Source organism: Pristiophorus japonicus, chromosome 14 (genome assembly GCF_044704955.1).
Source record: "Pristiophorus japonicus isolate sPriJap1 chromosome 14, sPriJap1.hap1, whole genome shotgun sequence".
Lineage (NCBI taxonomy): Eukaryota > Metazoa > Chordata > Chondrichthyes > Pristiophoridae > Pristiophorus > Pristiophorus japonicus.
Genome location: NC_091990.1, coordinates 76,744,805 through 76,762,570, shown reverse-complemented (window position 1 = coordinate 76,762,570; position 17,766 = coordinate 76,744,805). Strand labels below are relative to the sequence as shown.

At 47.3% G+C, this 17,766-nt stretch overlaps 1 long non-coding RNA gene across 1 annotated transcript; it reads right to left on the bottom strand.

Moving 5' to 3' along the window:
- Window positions 1–1,434: 1,434 nt before the first annotated feature.
- LOC139279951 (uncharacterized) lies at window positions 1,435–17,466 on the bottom strand. Its single transcript, XR_011596562.1, has 3 exons — window positions 16,953–17,466; window positions 7,568–8,029; window positions 1,435–1,838 (listed from the first exon to the last, which is right to left on the bottom strand). It is a non-coding gene; the product is annotated as an uncharacterized lncRNA (long non-coding RNA).
- Window positions 17,467–17,766: the final 300 nt, after the last annotated feature.

Sequence of the window (17,766 nt, the reverse complement as noted above, 5' to 3'; positions counted from 1 at the left end):
ACCGTGTCCGCAGAGACACGATGTACAAATCTCTGGACAGTGGAGGAAAGGACGTTCCGAACGTGGCCCTTTGTGTGCGGCTGCACAACCCCCAGTACGCAAACACCAAGTGTCACTACGTGCTGAGGTTCTACCTGTCCCCACTGTTGAGAAGGATGGGTCTGGCCACGCTGCCGCGAAACGCCCCCACCAGTTGGACCATGCCTGTCCACCTGTCCTTCGTGGAAAAGTTTTTCAAAAGAAACCCCTTTGACCACAAAGCCATCAAACAGTGGTCAGCACATAAGGTCCTGGACGCCCAACGAAAGAAGGAGACGGTGGACCCTGTCGGGTGGTTCCCTGAGTGGACTGTCGAACTTGTTTGGCAGAATGTCTCATCGCCAGAGCTTTCACACAAGCACCAAGACGTAGCTTGGTTGGCGGTGAGGAGGGCCCTACCCGTCAGAGCGTTCATGCACAGCCAACGCCTCAGCAACACGGCACGGTGCCCCCGGGCCGGCTGCGGGGCGGACGAGACTGTCACCCACCTCCTTCAGGATTGCGCCTTTGCAACGCAGGTCTGGAAAGAGATGCAGTGGTTGCTGTCGAGGTTCATCCCAAGCAGCTCCGTAACACAGGACTCTGTCCCTGGGAACAGCCCGTAGAGCACAGTCACCTGCTGCTGGAGGGCCATCAACTCGGTCAAAGACGCTCTTTGGTCTTGCCGAAACTTGCTGGTTTTCCAGAACAAGGAGATGACCACGTCTGCATGTTGCAGACTGGCGCAATCCAAGATCCAGGAATACGTGCTGAGGGACGCACTGAAAATTGGTGTAGTTGCCGCAAAGGCACGGTGGGGAAGGGCCACAGTCTAAAGCCCTTCCGCCACGGTAAACCCGGGGGTAGGAATCAGTACAAACCCCCCTCGGGCTGTATTTGTAATTTACTTTTTGTGTACATAGAGCACCAAATCTGTAAACACCAATGTCGTGCCATGTACAATGCAAGGTGTGTTACGAAATGCATGTTTGAAAAGAAAATTGTAAATGTACCGTCACCCATTCCGTGCACTGTATTGTAACACATGAAATGTAATTTGTGTGAATGTACCACAATGTATCCCGTTTACTGTACCGAATTGCACTTGAACTGAAAAACAAGAAATGTAACGAACGGAACTGCCGTCAGCACCCAGATGTATTGTATGGGATTGCTGACCGCAGCTAAATGTACTGAAATGCCATTGAATGTACTGTTCAGATTTTTTTATGAATAAAGTATATTTTGAAATAAAAAAAATAAAAAAAATTCCACTTTGTCGGATCGATGCCAGTCTTGTAGCTGTACTGGAACAGCTTGGCTAGATCTGCGGCTAGTTCTGGAGTACAAGTCTTCAGCACTACAGCCGGGATGCTGTTGGGGCACATAGCCTTTGGTGTATCCAGTGCACTCAGCCTTTTCTTGTGTAGGAGGTCTTACACCTCAAACTTAATTGTTTGGACATACTTCCATAAGGGCAATGGTAGATGTTTTATTGGTAAACTGTGGAAACCAATACAGCCAGAAAACACTAATATTAACTGACAGTAACTAACAGTTCCAAAGGATATCACTGGACAAAGTAGCGGGCGATGTCTCTGTTGTTTCGTTAATCTGGTCCTGCAATTGTCTTATGAACGGAGAAAAGCATTAGTCTTTCACCAGCATGGATCCGCTCCTCAGTACCAGTATACCAGAGAAGCATTAAGCGCATTTGGCTAGCGTGGATCCGCTTCTTGCAGGTTCCGTCCTCTCTACATCTGCATTGTCCCAATGTCTAGGGTAGAGGCCAGACTATCAAATACATTTTCCTCATTGTTCTGTATAGGCAAAGAGAAACATATCAATTAATGACTTTGCATTGATACTGTCATGTATGTATGCTTGGAGTTACTAGCCACCAGGGGGCGACACTGTCGGAGGTCATTGGGCTGTATGCACGTGTACATAAAGCAAGTCACCCTGTAATGTGGGCACTTTTGGGCCCGAATAAAGTTGAGCCAGGTTTGCACCTGAGTGAGTTTACAGTAGTGTTATTACTTACATAATAGATACCAAATTGAAAATCTTTTCATGTTACTCAGGGTTACACTCAGACATCTTTTCTTAACTCCTGTCCGAGTTCCTGAAATTCACTCATAATTATCAAGGAAAATTATTTTAGATAAATTCCCATTATACCTGTATTGCTGTTTCATCTCAGACAGGAGCCCTGGAGAAACGTCAATGTCCAATACAATCCATTACCATTTAACAAAAGTTCCCAAATCAATCCAAATTATCAACGCACTTTTGTTCATTCTAATTAAACTTTTATTGGACTTTTTATTGCCTAAAATATGCCAGAGAGCAATTCAGTCTGCAGATGAGGAATGTTAGTTAGCTTTAACACAACTGTCTGTCTCCCCACCACGAACTTTTTTTGAAACACACAGTTTGAGCAGATTCGCGTAGACTGGACCTTTTCAAAAACAAAATTTGAATATCCCCTTAAATTGCAGATAAATTTGTCTTCCCGAGTGCTTGAACAACAACTCACACAATATATCAAATCAATTTAACTTCACAAACAAATTATGTACATGCTTGTGATTTTACAAAAGAAAACAAAAGTAAGAATTGGATTTGGATGCATGTTGTTTATCTCCCCCTCGAGCAATGTGGAAGTTAACAATTGGAAAGGCAAAGTCTTAAGTTCAATTTTTTTGTCACCACGCTGCGACTTTCAAAATCCATCGATGTTTGCAGATAAGAACTTAAACTCTGAACATTGCTACAACTCCCACTCCACTTTTCCAGCAAGTTCAAACTCTGTAACATCTTGAAGTCATTCCGATAGCAAAAAACCCCGCTTGATTATCTTGCACCATCAACACTCATGCTTAAAAGAAAAAACAGAAAATCCATTGTGGCTTTCCTGCGAACCCAATGGGTTAATGCGTCATTAATTAATTTCTGATTCTCTGCCTTCCGTGTGGGGAAACAGCCACTCAAACTTTAAAAAACTAAAATTTTAAAATGCCCAAAATGTCTACAAAACACACAGCTGCTTGTGGAGTAAACTTCCTTTTTTCGAAAAGTAGACAAACCCACACATCAGCAATTAATGTCAGCTTCTGATACACAACTTCATGCAGTTTTCAAATACATTTTCAAACTTTTGCCCGATATCACACACACGCGATAGCATTCCTCTTCTTTCTTTAACAAGGTGCAGCAGCCGGTTTAAAGCTCACTCCGACAAAAACTGCTCGTTGCAAAATCATTTTGTTTTGTAAAAGCTTATAGGTGTTAACTCGTTACATTGTTACACTTGGAGTGAATCGACTTAGCTGAATACTGGCGTCTGTGTACTGAATCCTGAACTGGATCATCCACTCGACACTTCTGGCTGAAGATGGTTACAAACGCTTCAGCCTTGTCTTTTGCACTCACATGCTGGGCTCCGCCATCATTGAAGGTGGGATGTTCATGGAGCCTCCTCCTCCCGTTAGTTATTTAATGGTCCACCACCATTCACGATTGGATGTGGCAGGACTGCAGAGCTTTGTGGGATCACTCAGCTCTATCTATAGCATGCTGTTTGCGCTGTTTAGCAGGCATGTAGTCCTGCGTTTTAGCTTCCCCAGATTATTTCTTTATTTTTAGGTATGCCTGCTGCTCCCCCTGGCATGCTCTTCTACACTCCTCATTGAACCAGGCTTGATGGTAATGGTAGAGTGAGGGATATACCAGACCATGTGGTCACAGGTTGTGGTGGAATACAATTCTGTTGCTGCTGATGGCCCACAGCGCCTCATAGATGCCCAATTTTGAGCTGCTAGATCAGTTCTGAATCTATCCTATTTAGCCCGGTGGTAGTGCCAACAACACGATGGAGGGTGCCCTCAGTGGGAAGATGGGACTTTGTCTCCACAAAGACTGTGCGATGGTCGCTGCTACCAATGCTATCATAGACAAATGCATCTGCGACAGGTAGATTGGTGAGGACGAGGTCAAGTAGATTTTTCCCTCGTGTTGGTTCCCTCACCTTCTGCCACAGGCCCAGTTTGGCTTCAGGACTCGGTCAGCTTGGTCAATAGAGGTGCTACTGAGCCACTCTTCATGATGGATGTTATGTATGCAACTCTATGTAACCAGTATTATACCGCCACCAGAGGGCATACCTGTTGGAGTCCCAAGGGATCCCAGCATCCCTTGGGAGCACTGTATATAAGCAGGCCTCCCATGCTGTACCGGCACTCTGGAGTTAGAATAAAGGAACTAAAGTCACACTTACTCACGTCTACAGTACTCAGTTACATTACTTTATTATGGACGCAACAACTGGCGACGAGATAACAAACCATCACGTGAAAATGCAGAGAACTGTTGGTATCCTGGAGAAATTTTCAGAAGGGGATGACTGAGAGGTCTGCGTGGAGCGACTCGACCAATACTTCATGGCCAATGAGCTGGAAGGGGATGAGAATGCTGTCAAACGCAGGGCAATCCTCCTCACTGTCTATGGGGCAACAACCTATGGCCTCATGAAGAACCTTCTTGCTCCGGTGAAACCAACAATCAAATCGTATGAAGAACTGTGTATGCTGGTCCGGGAGCACCTAAATCCGAAGGAGAGCGTTCTGATGGCAAGGTATCGATTTTACACATGTCAACAGTCTGAAGGCCAGGAAGTGGTGAGCTATGTCACCGAACTAAGGTGCCTTGCAGGACATTGCGAATTCGAAGGATTCCTGGGGCAAATGCTAAGAGACTTTTTTGTGCATAGCATTGGCCATAGGTTATCCTTCGTAAACTATTGACTGTTGAAACACCGAACCTGAGCAAAGCCATAATGATAGCCCAGGCATTTATGTCCACCAGCGATAACACCAAACACATTTTGCAGCATAAAGATGTTTCGGCAAGTACTGTACACAAAGTAACGTCGTTTTCAGGCAGAAATGCATATGGCAGAACGTACACGCCTACAGCTGCATGACCTCAGATGACCCAGAGTCCGCCATCAAATGTTAATGCGAGGCAGTTAACACCTTGTTGGCGCTGCGGAGGTGATCATTGAGCCCATCAATGCCACTTCAAACACTATGCGTGCAAAGGCTGTGGAACAATGGGACACCTCCAGCGAATATGCAGACGAGCGGCAAACCCTGCAAACCAGCACATTGCAGAGGAAGATCGATACATGGTGGATCAGGCTGAACTAGAGACTCGAACCGAGGAGGCAGAAGTGTACAGGGTACACACCATCGATCATGTTAAAAGTCGAACTGGTTGGAATTCTAATATCCATGGAACTGGACATCGGTGCGAATCAGTCCATCATGAGCAAAAAGGCCTTCGACAGGCTGTGGTGCAATAAGGCACAAAGGCCCAAGCTGAGCCCTATTCATACCAAGCTGAGGACTTACACTAAAGAGCTGATCACTGTAATTGGCAGTGCAGCAGTAAAAGTCTCCTATGATGAAGCAGTGAATGAACTACCACTATGGATTGTACCAGGAGATGGCCCCACGCTGTTCGGCAGAAGCTGGCTGGGAAAAATCAGCTGGAACAGGGATGACATCCGAGCGCTTTCGTCCATCGACGACGCCTCATTTGCCCAGGTTCTGAGCAAATTTTCGTCATTATTTGAGCCAGGCATCAGAAGTTTCTTGGGGGCGAAGGTGCAGAACCATTTGGTTCCCGGTACACGACCCATCCACCACAAGGCACGGGCGGTGCCATACATGATGCGAGAGAAAGTGGAGATCGAGCTGGTCAGGCTACAACAAGAGGGCATCATCGCGCCGGTGGAGTTCAGCGAATGGGCCAGTCCGATTGTTCCAGTTCTCAAGGGCAATGGCACGGTCAGAATTTGTGGGGACTATAAAGTAATGATTAACCGTTTTTCGATGCAGGACCAGTACCCGCTACCCAGGGCAGACGACCTATTTGCGACCCTGACTGGAGGAAAGATGTTCACCAAGTTGGACCTGACCTCAGCCTACATGACGCAGGAGCTGGCGGAATCTTCGAAAGGCTTCACCTGCATAAACACGCACAAAGGTCTGTTCATCTACAATAGATGCCCATTTGGGATTCGATCAGCCGCGGCTATTTTTCAAAGGAACATGGAGAGCCTGCTAAAGTTGGTTCCGGGTACAGTGGTTTTCCAGGACGTCATACTGGTCACAGGTCGGGACACCATCGAACACTTGAAGAACGTGGAAGAGGTTCAAAGTCAGCTAGATCGTGTGGGACTCAGGTTGAAACGCTCAAAGGGTGTTTTCCTGGTGCCAGAAGTCGAGTTCTTAGGGAGAAGAATCATGGCAGGTGGCATCAGACCCACCGACGCCAAGATGGAGGCCATCAAGAATGCGCTGAGGCCACAGAATGTGATGGAGCTGTGGTCGTTCCTGGGACTCCTCAATTATTTTGGTCATTTCCTACCCAGGTTAAGCACCTTGCTAGAACCTCTACATGTGTTGCTACGCGAAGGAGATGACTGGGTATGGGGGAAATCACAAGAGGCTGCTTTTGAGAAAGCCAGAAATCTATTATGTTCCAACAAACTGCTTGTCCTGTATGACCCATGTAAACGTCTAATGCTAGCTTGCGATGCGTCTTCATACGAGGTCGGGTGTGTGTTACAACAAGCAAAGGAATTGGGAACATTGAAACTGGTCGCTTATGCGTGCAGGAGTTTGTCCAAGGCCGAAAGGGCCTACAGCATGATTGAAAAAGAAGCTCTGGCATGCGTTTACGGGGTAAAAAAAATGCACCAGTATCTGTTTAGGCTTAAGTTCGAGTTAGAAACTGACCATAAGCCGCTCATATCACTATTCTCAGAGAGCAAAGGTATTCATATCAATGCTTCTGCTCGCATCCAAAGATGGGCATTCACGCTGTCTGAATATAACTATGTAATCCGTTACAAACCAGGCACAGAGAACTGCTCTGATGCTCTCAGTCGGCTACCATTGCCCACGGGGTGGAAATGGCACAACCTGCAGACTTGCTCTTGGTGATGGATGCATTTGAAAAAGAAAAGTCACCCGTTACGAGCCCGCCAGATCAGGAGCTGGACCAGCCAGGATAACCTACTGTACCTTGTAAAAAACTGTGTTCTCCATGGGAACTGGTCCAGCGTCCCAGCAGAGATGCATGATGAGATCAAGCCGTTCCAGCGGCGCAAAGATGAAATGTCCATACAGGCAGATTGTCTTTTGTTTGGTAATTGCGTAGTTTTGCCCAAGAAAGGCAGAGAACCATTCATATGCGATCGACACAGTACCCACCCAGGCATAGTAATGATGAAAGCTATAGCCAGATCCCATGTGTGATGGCCCTGCATCAACTCAGATTTGGAGTCCTGCAAGCACCAATGCAACACTTGCTCTCAACTGAGCAATGTACCCAGGGAGGCACTGCTAAGTTTGTGGTCATGGCACTCTGTTGAGGAATAAAACCCACTTCGAGTCCATGCACGATAAAAAAAAGTACACAGTTTATTATTCAGAGCGCTCTGGGAGAAGAGACAGAGATTCCGCAATCTCGTTCCTACCTTCTCCCCGAGCGTGCCCTTCTGTTTACAATTATATCCCTGGGGATGTCATCGCCTCCCTACATCATCCAATCAATTCATGTTGTAGTGTAGAATTGCCTTATATGGCCGTGATCTGGCACACAATTCACTCATGTATAGAATGGCAGGACGTACATCACATGGGTGCACGTAAGCTGTTTTTTTTAAAGGGGACCGTTCAGTAGGCTATACATGTTTATACACAGATTATAAAGATAATTAATGGCTACAAATTCCCTCCAACAGTCCCTCCTTTTAATCTTTTCCCATACCATGCGAAGAACAGCAGCCACAAATCACAGCCGGACTGATTCTTCCGGTGTCGGTGGCCGCTGATGGTATCGTTGTGGTATCGCTGTAGTTTCTGATACTCCGAGGCAGGAACTGGAGTTGGTCGGGAGATGCCGGTAGCGTTAGCGTGTGTTGCCGCGGACACTGATGCTGTGATACACAAGTTTGACGTACACATCTTAATTATCATAACAGCAATGTATTGGGCAATACATATTCCTGCAAATGGTACTAATTCTTATACAATGCTCTGTCCGAGGCCTGACATCCATCTCCCCAACCAACCAAACCGGTTGTCAGTGGATTTCAGCTCTTCCACCTTTTTTATGTGTTCTGCTAAATTAGTTATATCTTCAGAGTTATCGGGGATGTACGCACAGCACTCAGTTCCTATCAGAGCGCAAGTGCCCCCGCTTTCTGCCAAGACATAGAAACATAGAAAATAGGTGCAGGAGTAGGCCATTCGGCCCTTCTAGCCTGCACCGCCATTCAATGAGTTCATGGCTGAACATTCAACTTCAGTACCCCATTCCTGCTTTCTCGCCATACCCCTTGATCCCCATAGTAGTAAGGACCTCATCTAACTCCTTTTTGAATATATTTAGTGAATTGGCCTCAACAACTTTCTGTGGTAGAGAATTCCACAGGTTCACCACTCTCTGGGTGAAGAAGTTCCTCCGCATCTCGGTTCTAAATGGCTCACCCCTTATCCTTAGACTGTGACCTCTGGTTCTGGACTTCCCCAACATTGGGAACATTCTTCCTGCATCTAACCTGTCTAACCCCGTCAGAATTTTAAATGTTTCTATGAGGTCCCCTCTCATTCTTCTGAACTCCAGTGAATACAAGCCCAGTTGATCCAGTCTTTCTTGATAGGTCAGTCCCGCCATCCCGGGAATCAGTCTGGTGAACCTTCGCTGCACTCCCTCAATAGCAAGAATGTCCTTCCTCAGGTTAGGAGACCAAAACTGTACACAATACTCCAGGTGTGGCCTCACCAATGCCCTGTACAACTGTAGCAACACCTCCCTGCCCCTGTACTCAAATCCCCTTGCTATGAAGGCCAACATGCCATTTGCTTTCTTAACCGCCTGCTGCACCTGCATGCCAACCTTCAATGACTGATGTACCATGACACCCAGGTCTCTTTGCACCTCCCCTTTTCCTAATCTGTCACCATTCAGATAATAGTCTGTCTCTCTGTTTTTACCACCAAAGTGGATAACCTCACATTTATCCACATTATACTTCATCTGCCATGCATTTGCCCACTCACCTAACCTATCCAAGTCGCTCTGCAGCCTCACAGCATCCTCCTCGCAGCTCACACTGCCACCCAACTTAGTGTCATCCGCAAATTTGGAGATACTACATTTAATCCCCTCATCTAAATCATTAATGTACAGTGTAAACAGCTGGGGCCCCAGCACAGAACCTTGCGGTACCCCACTAGTCACTGCCTGCCATTCTGAAAAGTACCCATTTACTCCTACTCTTTGCTTCCTGTCTGACAACCAGTTCTCAATCCATGTCAGTACACTACCCCCAATCCCATGTGCTCGAACTTTGCACATCAATCTCTTGTGTGGGACCTTGTCGAACACCTTCTGAAAATCCAAATACACCACATCAACTGGTTCTCCCTTGTCCACTCTACTGGAAACATCCTCAAAAAATTCCAGAAGATTTGTCAAGCATGATTTCCCTTTCACAAATCCATGCTGACTTGGACCTATCATGTCACCTCTTTCCAAATGCACTGCTATGACATCCTTAATAATTGATTCCATCATTTTACCCACTACCGATGTCAGGCTGACCGGTCTATAATTCCCTGTTTTCTCTCTCCCTCCTTTTTTAAAAAGTGGGGTTACATTGGCTACCCTCCACTCCATAGGAACTGATCCAGAGTCAATGGAATGTTGGAAAATGACTGTCAACGCATCCACTATTTCCAAGGCCACCTCCTTAAGTACTCTGGGATGCAGTCCATCAGGCCCTGGGGATTTATCGGCCTTCAATCCCATCAATTTCCCCAACACAATTTCCCGGCTAATAAGGATTTCCCTCAGTTCCTCCTCCTTACTAGACCCTGTGACCCCTTTTATAACCGGAAGGTTGTTCGTGTCCTCCTTCGTGAATACCGAACCAAAGTACTTGTTCAATTGGTCCGCCATTTCTTTGTTCCCCGTTATGACTTCCCCTGATTCTGACTGCAGAGGACCTACGTTTGTCTTTACTAACCTTTTTCTCTTTACATATCTATAGAAACTTTTGCAATCCGTCTTAATGTTCCCTGCAAGCTTCTTCTCATACTCCATTTTCCCTGCCCTAATCAAACCCTTTGTCCTCCTCTGCTGAGTTCTAAATTTCTCCCAGTCCCCAGGTTCGCTGCTATTTCTGGCCAATTTGTATGCCACTTCCTTGGCTTTAATACTATCCCTGATTTCCCTTGATAGCCACGGTTGAGCCACCTTCCCTTTTTTATTTTTATGCCAGACAGGAATGTACAATTGTTGTAGTTCATCCATGCGGTCTCTAAATGTCTGCCATTGCCCATCCACAGTCAACCCCTTAAGTATCATTCGCCAATCCATCCCAGCCAATTCACGCCTCATACCTTCAAAGTTAGCCTTCTTTAAGTTCTGGACCATGGTCTCTGAATTAATTGTTTCATTCTCCATCCCAATGCAGAATTCCACCATATTATGGTCACTCTTCCCCAAGGGGCCTCGCACAACGAGATTGCTAATTAATCCTCTCTCATTACATAACACCCAGTCTAAGATGGCCTCCCCCCTAGTTGGTTCCTCGACATATTGGTCTAAAAAACCATCCCTTATGCACTCCAGAAAATCCTCCTCCACCGTATTGCTTCCAGTTTGGTTAGCCCAATCTATGTGCATATTAAAGTCACCCATTATAACTGCTGCACCTTTATTGCACGCACCCCTAATTTCCTGTTTGATGCCCTCCCCAACATCACTACTACTGTTTGGAGGTCTGTACACAACTCCCACTAACGTTTTTTGCCCTTTGGTGTTCTGCAGCTCTACCCATATAGATTCCACATCATCCAAGCTAATGTCCTTCCTAACTATTGCCTTAATCTCCTCCTTAACCAGCAATGCTACCCCACCTCCTTTTCCTTTTATTCTATCCTTCCTGAATGTTGCCACACGGTTTTGTAGTACCGTGGTTCATATTGCCACCATTTCTGCCGTAATACCTTCCAGAGCATCGGCCGACATTGGCTGTCTGCTCCAGCTGTCTGCTCCAGCTTTCTCTATCCTTCGTAGCTCGTCCATAGTAAATCCTACTCCAACGGGTGCTAAGAGTACCCAAAGAACCCTAGGCAGAAGTGAGCTCTCGTTTTTGCCGGCTGGAAAGCATGTACTTCTGCTAGGGTATGTGCTCACCGTATAAAGGGTACCACGTATCCTAAATAGCAGGATCCCATCCAGTCCTGGGGTAACCAGGGGTAGGTTTTATGTTCACACACAAAATAGGTACCATTGTATGCAGTTAGGTTTGATTTCAATCTCTCTCTCAATCCCCGTCGCCACCTAATTGCGGGACTACCCCAGTTCTGACCACTTGTCTGATTCTTCAAATCTCTTAGCTCGAAGAACCCCTGGTGAGTTGATTCCCCAACTGTCACGTCCCATTCTGTCAAGTTAAAGTATTGTGTGCAATTGCTACGTCCTGCTTCGAAGACTGGTCTATCACCAGTATGAGTTCTGGTCAGACAAATGTCAGCAGTGGGTCTTCCGAATCCCGAGGTGTTGGTCAGGACCAAACACGGGGGACGCACTGACTTATTGTATTCCGGCTGGTACCATCTCTTAAATCTATCCAAGGGGTACCCAGCTGACCCTCACCTTTCTTTATCTCCCTTTTGGTTCCAGGTGTCATTCACTTCCCCTGTCCTATTTTGTCTCATCACCCACTCTGCCACTTCCGAGATATTCAAGGGAACTGGCCTTAGAGGGATTCCTCCCTTACTGCATATGGGAATGTGGGTACATACCCAACAACTAGAGACGTTACTATTCTTTGCATAATTGTAGGACATTTGCAGGAATGTATTGACATGGAGCTCTCGTGCCTGCCTCTTCACCACTAAGACGCATGCAATACAGACTGAAGTTATCACACAGATCGCGCGTACAATTTCATCTTATTACTCTATGTTAACAATTACTCAAAGGCAAAATGGCTGTTCTATCTTGCTTGAAGAGTCGTCACTGACCTGTAGGTAGATAGGTGCTTTCATTAAGTGGCAGGCTCAAAAACTTTAAGCTGGGTCCAATGTTTCCATTGCCCTTTCCCTCTGACATCAATACAGGCGCACGCACCTCCACTAATCATAACCTCGTATGGGCGAACCCGGGTTTTCCTGGTAGAACTTTCACCATCACACGGGTCCCTGCCTGAGGTACGTCCGGGAAGGTGGTGGCCACCAATTTCTTATCGCATTGAGTCTGCCTTTCTCTGGTCTGTTTCCTCATTTCCTGGAGACCATTACTCATTTCTAATATATATCCCCTAATTTTATCCCTTAGAGGTCCGACATCCGCCCCTCCCATAAAAAATCCTTCTGGGAGTTGCATTGCCCTTCCCATCATTAACTCATAAGGTGATAAACCCGTTGTTCTATTAGGGACCGCCCTTAGTTTCATCAGGATGATGGGTAACACATCAACCCATGTGGTCCCCGTCTCTCGGATTGCTTTCGCGATCGTTATCTTAAGGGTTCAATTCATCCGTTCTACCATTCCTGAGCTTTGGGGGTGGTACGGTATATGGAATTTCTGTTTTATCCCCATTAGTTTACATACGGCCTTTACTACCTTCCCCATGAAGTGGGTGCCTTGCTCCGAGTCCATCTGTAATGGCACCCCCCCCCCATCTAGTGATTATTTCTTCCACCAGAATTCTAGCTACCGTAGTGGCCGTACACTTCCTTGTTGGGTAAGCTTCCACCCACCGGGTGAACTGATCTATTACCATTAAGCAATATCGTTTCCCCCGTGAGTCAGGCAGTGGTCCGGTGAAATCTATTTGTATGTTTTCCCATGGCCCTCGGGGTCTTGGCTGGTGTGCCATTCGTAGCTTAATTGGCTTACCCGGGTTATGTTGTGCACACGTGATACAGCGCTGACATTGTTTGGCTATATCCCGCCCCATTCCGGACCACCACCAATCCTTTGTGAGCAACTCCATCATGGGTCCCCTGCCCACATGAGTCACTCCATGGTGTAATTACAGCAGGGTTTGTTTAATGTAGTTTGGGGCTATGACTTTTTCAGCCTTTCTCCACACTGAATCTATACCCGGCCCTTGGCCTTCCATGCCTCCTGTTCCTCCGGTGAAACATCGGCGACTAACCTGACGATATCCACTTCATCCCTCATTAAGCTCCCCACCTCCTCAGTCCTTTTTTCCACGTCTTGCTCCAGCGCTCGCTGTATGGCGTCGGCCGCCTGATTATCTTCCTGCTCCCAGCTTTGTACTCTTTGATGAGCCTTTATTTTTTATCACAGCAGTTTGCAGTGGCCCTTCGGCTGCATGCAGTAGAGCCTGGACTCTTTCCTGATGTCGGATGGGCTCTCCCCGTTGTAACGAACCCCATGCTATCATATAATCATGTACAACTCCAAACGCGTATCTGTATAGATATTAACTGTCTTGCCCCTCGCCAGCTTCAGGGCCTAGGTAAGGGCCACAATCTCAGCAACCTGGGCCGAGAGCCCCCCCATCGAATCTACCAGATGCTACGGTTTGTAACTGACCATTTACCACGGCCCACCCGGTCCGTGGCGTTCCTTCAACATACTTTCAAGACCCATCAACGTAGAGGGTCATCTGTGCCCCAATTAGGGGTTCGTCTCCCAGGCGGCCTTCTATATTTTCACTATCCACTTCCCCACACTGATGCGGCTCTCCTGCCCCCAGGAGGCCTTCTGCTGGGTTTCCTCCTATGTCCCTAATAATTACCACTGACTGATCTACTGGCAATAAGACGGCCTCCCAGTGGGCTCGGCACATATTGGAAACCGACCTCAGTTTTCCGGTGTTCAGCATCTCCACTAAAGTGTGTTTGGTATGCAAGACAATGTCCCCGGTCATAACGGTAGGCTCGCTAACCCTCACCGCCCAAGCGGCACAATCAAGGGCTGCCACACATCTTGACAGCCCAGACACCACGGGGGTCTGCTGCATGGAGTAATATGCAACTGGCCGCTTCTGATCCCCATGTTGTTGTGTTACCACCGCTGCGTAGAATCCTCCCTCATTCTCACAATAGATGTGGAATGATTTTGTTGTGTCGGGTAGTCCCAACCCTGGGGCGGACACCAGAGCTTGTTTGAGCAGCTTATAGGCCTCTTCCTGTTCCTTTTCCCACTCTATAGGATCAGTTTCAGGCCTCCCGCCCTTTACCAATCTCTGAATCGGTTCGGCCAGTTTTGCAAAATCAGGGATAAAGTTCCTACTGTAGTTGAATAGCCCCTGTACTTTTCTGACCCCTCGTACCGAAACCGGTCAGAGCATCATCTGTATTGCCACCTTTCGGTCGTTGGGCATGGTTCTGATCCCTTGGGATATCTCCTGTCCCAGGTAGGTTACAATTTCCATACCGATTTGAGCCTTAACGGGTTTACCTTAAACCCTCCCTTTTCTAACGTCTCCAAAACCGATATGAGCACTGCCCGGTGACCTTCATGGTCCTCCAAGGCTACCAGCAAATCATCCACGTATTGTAGCATTGTGCTACGGTAAAGTATCAAGTCTACGGATTTTAGTATGGAGCTCATAGCTCTGTGAAATATCGGCGGGCTATTGTGAAACCCCTGGGGCAGCCTGGTCCACGTATACTGTCTCCCTCCCACTGTGAAGGTAAGCTTCTCTTGCGACTCTTGGTTGAGGGGTAGGGACCAGAATCCGTTCGCGATATCTAGTACCGTAAATATCTTATGTTGTGGGCTTAGGCCATTTAAGATGGTAGCCGGACTTGCCACTATGGGGTGTAGTTTTGGAGTAACCTTGTTCAAGGCAGTATAATCTATAGTAAGCCGGTATGACCCATCGGGTTTCATGACTGGCCACACCAGGGAGTTTGTGGTGCTCCCTGTCTCTCTAATTATTCCCTTTCTTGCCAGGTTAAGTACGATTTTCGATACCGCATCTGCTTCCTCCGGTTTTATCGGGTATTGCCTGTGTGCCTGGTGCTTGGGCCCTGGGATGTTAATCGGCGTCATATTAACGAGGTCCGTGTCCTGCTTTGTTCTAGCCCAGACCATTTCTGGAGCCTCGCATATGACTCCGTACTCCCCCTGCTCTTGTTTCCAATCTCGGACCAATGGTTTGACGCTGCCTATCTTTACGGCGTTGCGTAAGGGCGCAGACGTATTGGTTTTACGCCCATCCGCTTCCGGCCAAATTATTTTTTTCTGTCCAGCGTTTATTAATAATTTAAATTCCCTTATCAAATCTATTCCCAGAATAGTCCCTTCATTGTGTTTACACACCCAAACTGGACTAACATGAATTTATTTTCCAATTCTACAAACTGTAGTTCACTCTTGAACGCCGGTATCCGTCCTCCCCCAGTCCTATTATACGAATCCTGTGTCGTGTTAAAGGTAGAGAGATAGGTTAGTGATTGATACGGCGGCTCCAGTGTCCATTAACATTTCACACGGTGGGGCCCCTACTAGTGCAGACACGAACATCCGCTCGTCATTCTGCTCACGTGCTGGGGCTGCCACCCGTCAGCGAGTCCCTTTTATTTTTAGGTATTCCAGAAAATTTTTATACTCTTCCTTTCCTATTTGGTCCTGCAAAGCGGATCCGTTTCCTGCGCGTCCCTTTCCTTTTTCCGACACTTTCCTCTATGTGGCCCCTTTCTGTCACAGTACTTGCACGCCTTGGCTGATTGGCAGTCTTTCGCTATGTGCCCCATTTTCCCACACTGGGAACACACTCCACTGCCTTTTGGCCGAGCCCCCACTGCCACCCTTTCCTGCTTTACTGCCAGCATTTTGTTCTCCGGGTCCTGTGCGTCCACTGAACATGCCCAGCGGACCACTTCGTCTTTTACGTTATGGGTCATTACTCCTAATTTTATCACGGCTTGATGTTTGGCGGAAAACCCGTCTTTATACATCTGGATAAATGCTGCATCAGCCATCTGGGGATTTAACTGCCCGGACGATTCCTTATAGGACTCGAATAATCGCTCCCCGAACTCACTACTCCCCTCACCTTTCCTTTGCTTACAGGTCATTATCCTTCCCCAATTAACCTGGGAGTTGCCGAGGGCCGTTTGTACAGCGGCTTTAAAAGGGACAAAGGCAGCAGTTCTGGCTCGATCCGCGATCAGAGCCACTGCCGTTGGCCATCCCCCATTCATCATCCCATTTCCCTGTATATTCCTCCACTTGTCTCGTGGACAATTGGCACGTACTATGCCGTGAATATCTCGGGGGTGTAGATCATGTAACTCCCATAACATATCTAATTTTGTCCAGAAAGCCTCGTTATTCGATCTCGGCTTTAAGGGCCCTAACTCAGTCATTAGCTGGGGTAAAGGCATAATATCGGGAAGTGGGGGCTGCCGCTGTTCCCCCTCGTTTTAGAGGTGCTGCCTTCACTTCCTCCGTATCCGAGTCTTCACCTTCTGGTGGGGCGGTCGGACCAACCCCCTCATCGTACTTGGGAGGCCCTTCTCCTTCCACCCCACCTGCAGCTATATTATAACTTAAGAACCGGGGGGGGGGGGGGCCGTGGATCTCAAGTTGTTTTTCCAGTTCCCGTATTCGCCTAGTTCTGGCGGCTAGTTTGTCTTTTACTTCCTCCACTACTTCAGTTAATTTAACCAGCTGATGCACCAATAGGACCCCTGCCTTTTTGGTTTGCTTCTGTTTTTGTGTCTCCCACCATTCTCGCTGTTCTTTTACAGTTTGCGTCGGGGCCCAGCCCTCCTTTTGCATTCTGTCCACTAGTCCCTTCCTTTCGGTCATGTATAATCTGGTGAAGGACCCCAGGGCGCCCCAATCCGTTTCCTTACCGGTCATCGTAATCTCACGTCACGGTCTTACGACTGTCAGAGTTACTCCCGGTATTACTCACTCCTACCAGATGGACTTGCAGTCTCTATCGTCAGAGGTGTTCTATCACACTTGCGATTCGTCAAAATGACCTCCGTGACTTACTACGATCTTCCTCCTTTGTTTTACACACGACCCTTGGTATCTCTGACCTGTGTGACTTAAGATGACAAACTTAATTTATAACCCACGGCACCACTGTGATTTCTCAACGTTCATGGACGTCTGTTCTTTGGTGAATCGGGGCTCCGGAGCCACCCTTCCCGCGGCCCAATTTGATGGACGATCAAACTTTTGACTACTCGTCCTCCTCCACCGGTCGGGCGACCCGAAGTAACCCAAATTCACCCTGCTCGCAGCGCCAATTTGTTGGGGAATAAAACCCACTTCGAGTCCATGCACGGTAAAAAAAAAAGTACACAGTTTATTATTCAGAGCGCTCTGGGAGAAGAGACAGAGATTCCGCAATCTCGTTTCCACCTTCTCCCCGAGCGTGCCCTTCTGTTTACAATTATATCCCTGGGGACGTCATCGCCTCCCTGCATCATCCAATCAATTCATGTTGTAGTGTAGCATTGCCTTATATGGCCGTGATCTGGCACACAATTCACTCATGTATAGAACGGCAGGACGTACATCACATGGGTGCATGTAAGCTGTTTTTTTAAAGGGGACCGTTCAGTAGGCTGTACATGTTTATACACAGTTTATAAAGATAATTAATGGCTACAAATTCCCTCCAACACCCTCCAAACCGTGGTCTCGGATCCACGT